We start from the raw sequence: 13,129 nt of genomic DNA, 5'->3' as shown, positions 1-13,129 counted from the left end.
AAAGATAATGTGTTATTTCATCCTACATTGAATGGCACCCCACCCCCTATTTAGGAAATAGACTAACTGGAATACCCATATTTAGGTGAAGCCTTGAAAAGCTTGCCATACGTGAAGGCATCTAACAACTTGGTTGACTAATGCTGGATAAATCTGTCAATTTTGATTTTTCCCAATTTCTTATGTTTGTAATATTAAATTCAGTTCTCCACATTTCTGCAGCAATGTGTTATTTTTTAATTAAAAAACCCTCAGGATTTTATTGCATTTCTCTGAAATGCAAATGCAGTTTTCACTAATACACATAAAGACCATTAGTCAAACACTGCAAGGAATTCCCCCTGATATGATGCATTTCTGCACGCCATGGCCCCCCGCCCCCAATGTATCCATTTTTGTACACATTGTTTTGTTGAATAATTTGAAATTTTTGAGAAGTGTGCATTTAGAAAGATAATTGTATTTTGGTTCACATATTGTTTTACGAAGTGCAAATTAAATAGTTTCATCCCTAGACAAAGCAGATGTGCCATTGGTGTGGTTCCACAGAACATTTTTAGCATGCGAGTGAATGTGTATATATATACATATATATGTTTGAATACACATTAAAGCAACCAAGTTAATGACAGCCAGAATGAATGAGGCATGCATCAAGCCCTCTGTTGTCACAGAGGATTTTCCAAGCAAGAGTAACATAGGTTTACTATGATGTCAGAGCAGATCAGCCAATGGCATCAAGGGAGGAGGTGAAGCAGAGAAGGCTGAGAAAGAGGAAGGTTGAACAGACCTTGCTTTACAGTGTCTTTAGTATGAAATTAGGCTCCCATGTGGATAAGCCCTATGTCGAGTGGTAGATACTGCTGCATGTGAAGAGCAGGCAACATGCATGGAGGAAAGACATCTTGGAGGTTATCATGTGCCCTCTTACATTAGTCTTTAAATAGCTGCCAGCAGCAGTGTGTGTATTAATACTTTAATATAACAGCATCTTAAAGCAGATTATTTTAGGTGTATGCAGACCACATATTTGTGATGCCATCTGCGATTAGCACTGAGAGGACTGGGTGTATGGGGAGGATAGGGAAGCATCAGCTAGCTTTCTGCTTCACTGGAAGATAGGCAAATGCACCTCCATTCTATCTTAGTTAAGCAACTGCACAAACCCACATAATGGTACTGTGACATCACAAGTACAGTATGCCATAATCAAGCCTACTAACTCTTTGAGGGGTAAATCTTGGGAGAAACAGATAAGAAGGTGGGGTTTCATGAGGCAGTAGGCAGACAATCCACACACTTTTAAGCAACTACCCAGTGAAGCTGACTCCAGATGTATTGGCTGTTGTCTTTTTTCTGGATTCAGCCTATGAAGTGAACCAGTGGAATAAGATGCTGTATAAGTCTGAGTCTCCATTTTCCATATCACCTCTGGACTGTTATCGCAGACCATGGAGAGGATATTATAATTTCATGTTTTTTCCACAACATAGGCAAATATAGACAGATGTTTAACAATAATTTCAAACTGACCTCAAGCCAATTTTCCATGTAAAATTTCAAGAAGAAAATGCACAGTTTTTCCTATAAAATGAATTCCACAAACGTTCTGATAATGATTTTTCCTCCCTCTGCCAGCGAGGAGTGGGTAGAGGATGGGGGAAATGGCTATCTACCAGCTATGAGACAGCAAATCTTTGGATGAAAAAGGTGCTGTATTTATTTATGCAGTTTTACTGGTACAACCAAATACACATGCTTTCATGGAAAATTTGGCTATATGACTGTATTAACTTTGGCTGAAGACTTGAAACTATTTTCAGAAGGTTTCATAAATTTGCAGGAAGTACCTTTCCTCTTTTATTTATTTTCAGTATTATTGCTAAATTTATGTATTAAAACAAACAGAAATGGGGTTTTAACTTTGCTCCTGCCAGCCCTTTGTGCACAATAAGAAAGGGGAGGAAAGCCTTTGAATTAGATTATCTGAAACGTAGCCCCTACAGCTTAACTGCTCTTACTAGAGAAACCCTTGGACCCAGTAGGTCTCCTGTGAAACTTTCTGGCCTGTGGCGTAGGCCTACATATAGCAAAGTAAACAAACAGAGTAAAGTTAAGACAGTGAGTGTCCACTGAGAGAGTCAGGTCTTGCTGTCTCTTTCAATAGTAATGAACTGGTTGAACACACAGACTGTGGTGCTCAGATCCTCTGTAGGTTTCCAAGCAGGGACAGCATAGGATTATAAGGATTAATTTGGCAGGAATAGAGAATCAATTAGAGGAAACTTCAAGGGATATCAATCATTTTTACTACTACTCCTCCCCTCAAAAATCCACATAAAGAAGTACCCATCAGATCTTCTTAGAGCCAAAAGCACAGATGGGCAGGAACCTTAGTATACAAACTGCGTATAGGATTGTGGAGGTGGGTTTGGATGATATCTGTGAGACTCCTTGAATATGAGTAAAAAAAACATATATCATAAAGACAGTGCACTCTCCGCTGACCTTCTTTTCAAGGAAACCAAACCCTGGAAACCTTAAAACTCTCACACTACTCGGAGATTGGGGTGGTGTGCAACAATGTATTTGGGGGAAAATAGATTTTGCCCTTTCCCCATTTTTGGAGTTCAAGTCAACTACATGGGGCACCTTAATCAGCACAAATATAAACAAATGTAATTCTAGCAGCCGAGAGGTAATTATAGCAACAGCTCAAACTAATAAGGGCACAGCAAGGGCACTATGTGCTAGGAGCTAGGGATGGAAAGATCTGTCTGTCTTGGTTCTCTCAGTTTTATTTTTCCTGTTCAAGACACTAGCTCGCAGGCTCTATGTCGAGTGGCAGATACAACTGTTGAGTGGCAGAGTGCAAGTAAAGAGCAGGCAACATGCATGGGGGAAAGACATATTTTAGGTTATCATGTGCCCATAGTAATCACTGCATTGTTTTCAAGGTGCTTACAAATTGACTATAATCTGCTCCAGAATCTTCCCAGGAATTGATGTCAGGCTGACTGGTCTGTAGTTCTCAGGTTCCTCCTTTTTGCCCTTTTGGAAGATAGGGACAACATTGGTCCTCCAGTCATCTGGCATTTCACCCATCCTCCACGATTTCACAAATATAATAGACAGTGGTTCTGAGAATTCTTCAGCCAGTTCCTTCAATACTCTGGGATGCAGTTCATCAGGCCGTGCAGATTTGACCTCATTCAAAGTGATTAGGTATTCCTTGAACATTTGTCTATCAATTTCAAGCTGGAATCTTCCAACTTCCATGTTTGCCAGGAGGGTTATAGACCCTTTTTAGTAGACTTAGCCAAAATAGGAATTGAGCACTTCTGCCTTTTCTTTGTTATCTGTTATCATTTTGCCATCTTCATTGAGTAGCTGTGCCACTACTTCTTTTCTCTGTCTTTTACTATGGGTGTACCTGAAGGAAGCTTTTTTTGTTGCTTTTAGCATCCCTCGCTAACCTCAGCTCATTCTCAGCTCTAGCCTTCCTGACACTATCCCTGCAATTCCGTGCTACCTGTCTGTATGCTTCCTTTGTGGTCTGGCCTTCCTACCACTTCCTGTATGTATTCTTTTTTGTTTTCAGGGCATCTCTAAGCTTTTTGTGAAGGTACATTGGCTTCTTCTGCTATCTTCCACTTTTTTTCCTTGTTGGAATTGTTTGCATTTGGGCCTTTAGAATTTCCTGTTTTAGAAACTCCCACCCATCTTGGACTCTTTTTCTCATTAGGGTCTCTTGCCATGGGACCTTACTCATCATTGTTCTTATTAAAGTCAGCTTTCCTGAAGTCCGGGGCATGCATTATGGCTCCACTCAGCTTTTGCTTCTTTTAAAATAAAAAAATCTCAATTATAGCATGGTCACTCCCCCCCCCCCCGAGTCCCCATAACTGTCGCTTCATCCACTAAAACATCTCTCTTTGGTTAAGTTAATGATAGCTGATCCTCTAATTTTCTTCTCCACTTTCTGTAGGAGAAAGTTATCAGCAATGCAAATCAGGGATTTCTTAAAGGGGCCATGTTTGGCAGAATTTGTCTCCCAACAGATATTGGGGTAATTGAAGTCCCCCATTGCTACAACATCATGCAGCCTCAAAATATTGGTAATTTGCTTTTCAAAACTTTCATCCTTGTCTTCTCCTTCATTGGGTGGCCAGTAGTAGACTCCAACCACCATGTTCCTTTTACTGCTTGCCCCATTTATTTTAATCCATGTACTCTCGGTGGGGTTACCAAGTTCATCCTTCTGTATTTCTGTGCAGGGATATATATTGTTAACATATAGGGTGACTTGAACTCTGTTTCTATTCCCACTGTTCTTTTTGAACAGGTTTTATCCTTCAATTACTGTATTCATTCAATAATGAATTTAAAACATGAAACTGTACTTGGTCAGAGTATTTTCTTTTTGTGTGTGTGTTTTGCTGAGAGCTATGAAACTCTACAGGCTCAAGAGTATTTTTGTGGTCCACAAAAGCCATAATAAATGCCATAATAAATTTGTGAGTATTCACTAATAGGCAAAAAACCTTGCAGTTTAAGAACGTACCTATACCCACAGATATTTCTATCAAACTTTAAAAAGCAGGGAAATTGGGCAGCTATAGTGAATGCACCAGGGGAGCAGGAGACCTGACCTCCTCTCTGAGATATTGTACTGCCCTACAAATTTTTCAAAATGCAAATACAATTTGGGTTGGTCTTTCACAGTCCAATCCACTTCCTGTGTAGCTTGGAAGAATTTGGTAGCATGTGCCTCCCTGCTTTTTAAATAGATAGAAATATCTGTTGGCTATAGGTACGTTCTTAAACCGCAAGGTTTTTTGCTTATTAGTGAATTTCTCTGCTTTTTAATCCGGGAGGTAAGAAATGGGATCCTGTGCAAGTTTGCTGAGAATGGATTGATCATTTGCATGCTTATTGAGTTCAGTGGGATTTACTCCTGTGCAATCATGCTTAGGATATGTAAAACTGACCATGGGGGAAGAGGAGGGGAAGGGGGAAGGAGTGGATTGGAGGGGGGCAAAGGAAGGGGGAGGGGAGGGCAGGTTTGATCATTTGCATGCTTATAGAGTTCAATGGTATTTACTCCTGTGCAATCATGCTTAAGATAGGTAAAACTGACCATGGGGAGGAGGAAGGGGAGGAGGAGGAGGAGAGGGAAGGGGAAGGAGGGGATTGGAAGGGGATGGGGATCAGTAGGGAGGGACAAAGGAAGAGGGAGGAAAGGGGCGAGAGGGAGGGGATAGGAGGGAGGAGAAGGGAGGGTGGGTTTGATCATTTGCATACTTTTTGAGTTCAATGGGATTTATTTCTGTGCAATCATGGAAAATGGAAATGGACTGCCTTCAAGTCCATCCCGACCTATGGAGTCCCTATGAATAGGTTTTCATGGTAAGCGGTATTCAGAGGGGGTTTACCATTGCCTTCCTCTGAGGCTGAGAGGCAGTGACTGACCCAAGGTCACCCAGCGAGCTTCATGGCTGTGTGGGGATTCAATCCCTGGTCTCCAAGGTCATAGTCAAATACTGACCCAGGGGAGGGGCAGGTAGGGTAGGAGGAGGGGGAGGGGAAGAGATTGGGTGGGTGGTCACTGGGCAGAGGGGAAGCCCCTTACTTTTCCAAAAGGAAAACATTGTGAACAGTATCATTGCTTTTCAGGGTTTCCTCCACCTTTTTATTCTACAGCAGGCACATGTAGTCTCCCACTCAAATTTAAACCAAAGCTGTCCCTGGCCACATCCACACCAGACCTTTATTTCACTTTGGACAGTCATGGCTTCTCTCAAAGTATCCTGGGAAGTGTAGTTAGTGAAAGGTGCTGAGAGTTGCTAGGAGACGCCCTGTTCCCCTTACAGACCTTCAATCAGAGTGGCTGACTGTTAAACCACTCTAGCCACTGGAGCTCTGTCAGTGGAATAAGAGTCTCCTGTCAGCACCCTTCACAAACTGTGCTTCCCAGGATTCTTTGGGAGAAGCCATAACTGTCTAAGGTCTGGCCTGGGTGTGGCCCCCTGATTAGGCAAGCCAAGCAGCTGGGAGTCTGGCTTTTAGAACATTGACAGTACATTCTTACTGAGCATGCCCAACACTATCATTGAGTTCAAGCCAAAATTTCTTTAACTACTTAAAAATCAGTCAGGCTTTTTTTTTTAACTTTTAAACTGCAGAATATAAAGGTCAGAGTATGGGGCAAGGTCAGTAACAGGATTACAGGTACTCTGTGAACACGGCTGATTTTTAATGAATTTCAACAGATTATGAGAAAATTTAAGATACCACAAGACTCATTTTGTGGTATTTTATTTCATGTGGTCCTTTGGGGGGGAAGGGGCCCTATTTTGGGAATTGTATCAGGCCCCAAACCACCTTAATCCAGTCTTGACTCCTTTCCTACAACTGAAGGTGCCAGGACTGGAGACCGGAGACAGGAAAGCAAAGGAAGGGGGCAAGTATGCTACAAAGTGTAACTGCTTCAAACGCCTCCCTTGTCTCTCCCGCTCTTTTGATATATATGATTACCATAGCTTTGTTCAGCCATTCACCTAAATAAGCCAAGTCTCAAAACAAGCCTCGCCTCCAACATTCCTGGGCATTTGGGTTCCTCTTTACACCTTTGAACAGTTTGTACAATGGTTTATTGAAGATTTCAAAGTATGTTTTGTTGAAGTGCTAAGTAGTTTTTGCTGATATTGTTATTGGCATTTATTATCAGCATTGGTTTGCTCATCAAGGCCCTGTTGGGAGTAAAGCACCAACACTTGTGACAAGTAACCTGAATGGTGTGTGTGTGTATGTGTGTGTGTGCACATGCACAGTAAACACAAAGGTAGAGTTTGGAAAAGTTACTTTTTTTGAATTACAACTCCCATCAGCCCCAGCCAGCTGGATTAGGAGTTGTAGTTCAAAAAAGTAACTCTTCCAAGCTCCTCACAAAGGCAACCTATTCATTCCTTGCTGATTCCTTCTTTAGTAACTACTTGTTGATATGCATATTGATCTCTGTTATAAATTGATAATGATCAGTGGGGGAATGAGAAGAAGGTAAGAATGCTACACTTTTTATGGCCTCCTCAGTGGCTGGAGAGTCCTGTGAAATCTGACACATTCATATGTGGGAAGAGGGGAGACTTATCATCAGACTTATGTTTACTTTACTTTACTTTATTTGCGGTCAAAGACCCGTCCTATAACAGGCATATAACTGTACATTTACATCCATAAAATACACACATTAGGTAAGTGGAATTTCCAACCGTAACAATTGCGCGGCATATATATAATATTAGCAACCTTCATTGTTGTTTCTTTCTTTATTCCTGTAATTAAATAACGTAACTTATTATCAGGGTCTAACCGTGCAATACTTTCCATTTCGTCAGATAGAAATTTGCGACGCACAGCTTCATAAATGGGGCAGTTAAATATAACATGAAGGTAGTTTCAATACTACCTTCCCCACAGAGACATACACATTGTTCATAGGGAATTCCTTGGTACCTCCCAGTTAGTAATGCAGAGTGGAGAGAATTAAATCTAGCCTTAGTAAAGGCTAGGCGGAATTTTGGTATCGCAAGAAAATCTAGATATGGGGCATAATTAAAAGGCTCAAAGTTTAATTTAAAATGAATGGGAGAGCACGTTTTTGTGGCCATAGTCAGGGCGGTCTGTTAATCTATATCCATTAATCGAATCCGGATGGCAGATTTGGCCAAAATAGAAGTTTGCGAGGATAAGTACTCTAAAGAGAAACCCATCAGGGAGAATTTACTACTAAATTTTTTATTCCAACTGCATGCAAAGCTGTCGCTCCAAAAATATGATAAATAACCCGGGGAATGTTCATACGCTAATCTGACCCAGTAGTTGGTGGCCATCAGCCACGCTTGGCATTCAATAGAGGGAAGACCACATTCTAACCTAAGGGCCACTGTCGGAACACATCTCGGTGCACCCAAAATTCGGCTTAAGAACATGGAGAGAACAGATTCCACAGAGGAGTTAAATGTGTGAATCCATAAAGGTACCCCAAAAAGTAGCTGTGGAATAATTTTTAGTTTAAAAACCTGGATAGCAGCAGGCACATAACTCCCTCCTTTATAAAAAAAATAACGAAGAACATTTTTTAAAGTGTTACGTGCCTTCAAAACAGCGGCTCATATATGAGTGGTCCAGTTTAACGATGAGTGGAAGGTAATCCCTAAATATTTATATTGTGAGACCAGAGCAATTTGTTGGGCGTTAACTGTCCACGAACCTGAAATCTTTTGTCTTGAGAAAACTAAGATTTTTGTCTTAGAATAGTTTATGGTTAGATGGTTCTGATTACAGTATGACATAAAGGCTCGTAGTAATAGCTTAAGTCCCACCTTAGACAGAGAAAGAAGGGCTGCATCGTCCGCATACAACAGCAGGGGGCAGGAGTGTACACCTATTTTAGGAGAGTGGTAGTCCCTAGATATACAGCTTATGTTTAAGTCATTGAGATATAAATTAAATAAAAGGGGAGCTAGAGTGCAACCCTGTCTCACCCCTTTGCTTGTAAAGATTGGATTCGTCAGACCTCCCTCGCATCCACAGCGGACCCACAGTGAGGTATGCTGATGCAATTTATAAATCAAAAAGAGCAATCTTTTATCAATTCATGATTTTCCTAATTTTCTCCAGAGATGTTCCCTTGAGATGGAGTTGAATGCGGATTTTAAATCGACGAATGCAACATACAGACCATTTCCCTTATTGATCATATATTTTTCGGCAAGAAAGTTTAGCAGTAGACAATGATCAAGAACAGAGCGTCCTTTGCTGAACCCAGCCTGTTCCTTGCCTAGTATGTTTTCTTCCTCCATCCATAAATATAGTTTACCTTTTAGATACGATGCATAGAGTTTGCCGATTATAGATAATAAACTAATTGGCCTATAATTGGATGGGTCCTCTCTATCTCCCTTTTTATAGATAGGAACGACTATTGCTTCCCTCCACACCTGTGGAAAGGAGCCAGTGTGATTAATTTTAGTAAACATGTTTGCTAAGAGCGGAGCCCACCAATCTGGGAAATTTTTCAACATTTCCAGGGGGATATTATCTCGGCCCGGAGCCTTAGGAGATTTTAGCCCTGCTATTAGATCCTTTATTTCTTGCAGAGTTACTGGAGACCACAGGGGAAGATTAGTGAATTCTGGGGAAGAAGCAGAATTTGGGGAATTATCTCGAACATCCTCATAAAGCTCTGAGAAATAGCGTTCCCATTTTTGCGGTGGAATGTTGGATGGCATGTGGGAGGTAGAACCCAAGGATTTAGCAATAATTGACCAAAAACTTTTAGAATTTTTGTTTCTAGCAGCACTTATTAGGGACTTCCAGTCATCCTGAATGGCCAATTTCTTCTTGGTGGCTACAGCTGTTTTATATTTTCTTTTTATGTTATAATATACGGGAGGGAGAGAATTCAGATTTTGATGCCGATATTGTAGATATACACTTCTTAATTGTCATTTTAAAGCTAAACAATCGCTATCGAACCATCTAGATTTTAGGCCTGATTTTGAATAGATACTGGCACTTTTGGATATCATAATGGAACTTAGATATGAAATTAAATGATCAAACTCTGTAACAAGAGAATGTATATTATTATCGCTTAATAGATTCTCTCGGGTATTGTGGGCCCACGTGGTGTTAAAAATACGTGCTATCCTTGAGCCTAGTGCTTCGGTCCAAATCGTTTTTTTATATATAGGGTAAAAAACATTTAAAGATGGAATGTGTTTGGGATTTAAGCGGCAATTCTCCGAGAGATGGCATGAGAAAGTAAGAGGAAGATGATCACTATTTTGGATATTTCCAACCTTGAAAGCAGTTATTGATTTTAGTAGATGTTTTGAAATTATAGCATAATCGATCACACTGCTTCCGCGGTTGGAGATGTAGGTAAATTCCCCGCTGTCGTCTAAACCATTTAATATTAGCAAATCGTGACTACCCACTAAACGTGCTAAACATATTCCTCCATAGTTGATCATAGTGTCTTTCGATATTCTGTCAAAAGCAGGGAGATACATTTTATTGTCTTCGCCTCGCCACAGCTTTGATGATAGAATAGAGTCAGTGTTAGGTCCAGTCCTCGCATTTAGGTCGCCTGTGAGGATCAATTTCGCTTTGGGGAATGCATATTTAAGTTCTGATAAATAGTTGTCAAGAGCATCCCAAATCATCTCCATATGATTCCTCGTTTTAGACTTATCAATTTCCACCTGCCTTGCCCCACCCTCCAGCCCCGGAAGCCTTCAAAAGGGAGCTGCTTTCAGAAGACTTTCTGGCCCTTTGGGTTGAGCTGTGGGGGTCTGGGGGATGGAAGAGATCTTTGTATCAGCTTGGGGGTTAGTTTTTAAATATTTTTGCTTTGGCTTTATTGTTGAGCTTTATGCTCATTTATGCTTTGATGTATATTTTTTCCTTAATGTAGTGATTATACTTTTTATTATGTGTTGTGCTATTGCATTTGGACTATTTGTGTGAACCGCTTTGAACACATGTGTATTTGTGGAAAATGCGGTATAATAATAATAATAATAATAATATATGCCAAACAATAAATATCGCCTTAAAGGTTTCAGATGAATTTATTCAACCAGCTGTTTCTACTCATGCTTTGTTAGGGACATACAGGCTCTTTCCTTAGAACATCAGTACAATATTGATAACACTGATCAACTGGACACATAGATTTACTGCTCAGACTTGAAATACCTCTGTGAATTAAGGGAAAGTCTCTGAAGATCTTCTTAGGAAAAATGTATGCAGGGAAGAGGAAGCAGTTTTTCCTTTTGCCAACATCCATACCAGCATGGCAGACATTTCAGTGAGTGGTATTTCTAACTGGTGCTAAAAATATGAGATTGGCTTATGATCTTTAATTTATTTTAAGGACTGAGGCAACTTTTTGTTAGTTTTTATAGAAATATTCTTGGCTGTGTTAATTAAAGAAATGTTGACTGATTTATATTTCAATTTGCAAAACTCTTTACCACACCATTTACAACAAAACTGCATCTCTCTCTGATTTTTCCATTACTAGTATATCACTAATGGTTTATAAAAGCAGCAGCTGTAATTTTAAATAAGACTGCTGGGTAATTTTGAAAATCTATATCATAGTTCTCTCACACATACCCTTCTGTCTTTTAAGCAGGGATGTAGTCATCTGGAATGGGTGTGACGGGTCCCAGCAGGGTCTGTATATCTCCAGCATTCTCTCCTGCTGATTGGAGCCAGAGTGAAAGGAGGCAAGTCAGCCATTGACCAGACTCTTCTCAGTAGCTAACACACTACCCTTCATGCTGATTGACTTCTAGGGACATCTGTTATGGGAGAAGGGCTAGAGGAGGTAAACAGAGAGGAAATACATTCAAGGCAGGGGGAGAAAGTGTGTGTGTGTGATGGTGCTTCAGCTTTTAATTATGTTCTGTATGTGTGTGCTCTGTATGGCAAGGTGAAATGCAAATGAATATGCCTATGAATGTGTGTGGTGTAGCCAACACCACAGGTTAGGAACAGAAATTTCCATGCTTAAGTTTCCACCTAAAACTCATAATCTGTGCTCAAATGCAGTTACTCTGTGTCTTAGTATGACAACAAAGTATGGAAGCTCAGCAAAGGAAGTTCCTTACCTTACAGCATCTTACTGCATTTGCCCTTGTACATGCACAGAAAATAGCAGATCTAGCTGAAAGGCAAAACATAGAGATCTGTACTGATAGTTGCAATGCATCAGTAAGGGAAAGTACTCCAAACAAAGTAAAAAACTGAATTCTCATTTTACTGTATAATCTTAGAAGGTTGAATATTCTTAGAAGGGGGCATGGCTCTGCAGTGGCATGGCTGTGAAGGGGTTTGGCATGACTATCATGAAGGGACCCTGCACTTCTGAATATGCCACTGCACTACTGTTTTTAAGATAAACATTATGCCTTCCTGGCTTATTAAAGCTGTAATCTTGTGTATATTTACTTTGGAATAAGCTCAATTGAACTCAGTTGGACCTCCTTCCAAGTAAACATGTACAGAAGAGCACTTCAGATCTCCCTGCAATAATCTTGTTTAGGATTATTTTGTAATCCTGAAAATTTTCTCTTAATTCCAATTTATATGTCTCTGTCTCTAACATTAATTCAACACCTCCCTGCCTGCGTTCATTTAACGTATCAACCCACAATTTCCAAACCCAGGTTAGCAGAATAAAGAATATTTTATTTTTTATTTATTAAATTTATATACCATGCTTCCTCCCAAGGAGCCTAGAGCTGCAAACAATTGATAAAACACTAAAAACATTATGAGTTTCGCCCTAGTTTAAATTAGTCTTGTTAAGAATCACTCCAGCCCCAATATTTCTATTTATATTCAGGCTTTATGTAGACCACTCATAGTAGTGTCCTCCCAGTCCCCATTTCTCCACCCCTGAAAATGCAACTGAATAAACTTCTCCCCATACCTAGTCTCAAGTCGTTTAGGGCCTTGTAGGTCAATACTCTTACCTTACATTCAGCCAGGAAGCATATAGGCAGCCAGTGCAGATCTTTCAGGGTTGGTGCTATATGATCCCAAGCTAGCTACTCCATTTCACAGCCTGGCAACTGGGTAACGCATTACTGTAATTACAGCTTCTGGGTTGTTGGGCAGTTCCACGTAAAGTATTTTACAGTGATCCAGTGGGAGGTTACCAACCAGAGCATGGGTTATTACGGCTAGATTATCTCTCTCCAAAAATAGCTGTAGCTGGAAAACTAGCCAGAGCTAGAAATTAGCACTCCATGTCACTGAAGCCACCTTAGACTGCAGTGACAAAGCCAGATCAAGGAGCAACCCCAGACTATGCACATGCTCTTTCAGGGGAGTGCAACCACATCCAGAATAGGTTGTCTACCCAATTCCTGCACCCAATAATCACCCATCCATAGGGCCATCTTGTCAACATTCAGCCTCAATTTATTGGCCCTCATCCAGCTCATTTCTGCCTCCAAGCACTAGTCCAAGATCTGCATTATCTCACCTGATTCAGATGACCAGGAGAAATATAGCTGGGTGTTATCTGCATACTGTTGACGCCTTG

At 40.5% G+C, this 13,129-nt stretch overlaps 1 long non-coding RNA gene across 2 annotated transcripts; it reads right to left on the bottom strand.

The window, feature by feature from the left end:
* Positions 1 to 7,220: 7,220 nt before the first annotated feature.
* On the bottom strand, positions 7,221 to 12,679 carry LOC133390045 (uncharacterized). Of its 2 annotated transcripts, XR_009764286.1 has the most exons (4): positions 12,555 to 12,679; positions 11,688 to 11,743; positions 11,191 to 11,278; positions 7,221 to 7,334 (listed from the first exon to the last, which is right to left on the bottom strand). It is a non-coding gene; the product is annotated as an uncharacterized LOC133390045 (long non-coding RNA). The 2 variants fall into 2 exon arrangements; XR_009764285.1 differs by lacking the exon at positions 11,688 to 11,743 and having other exon boundaries at positions 11,191 to 11,395.
* Positions 12,680 to 13,129: the final 450 nt, after the last annotated feature.

Source organism: Rhineura floridana, chromosome 8 (assembly GCF_030035675.1).
Source record: "Rhineura floridana isolate rRhiFlo1 chromosome 8, rRhiFlo1.hap2, whole genome shotgun sequence".
NCBI lineage: Eukaryota > Metazoa > Chordata > Lepidosauria > Squamata > Rhineuridae > Rhineura > Rhineura floridana.
This window is presented reverse-complemented; position numbering and strand designations above follow the sequence as displayed.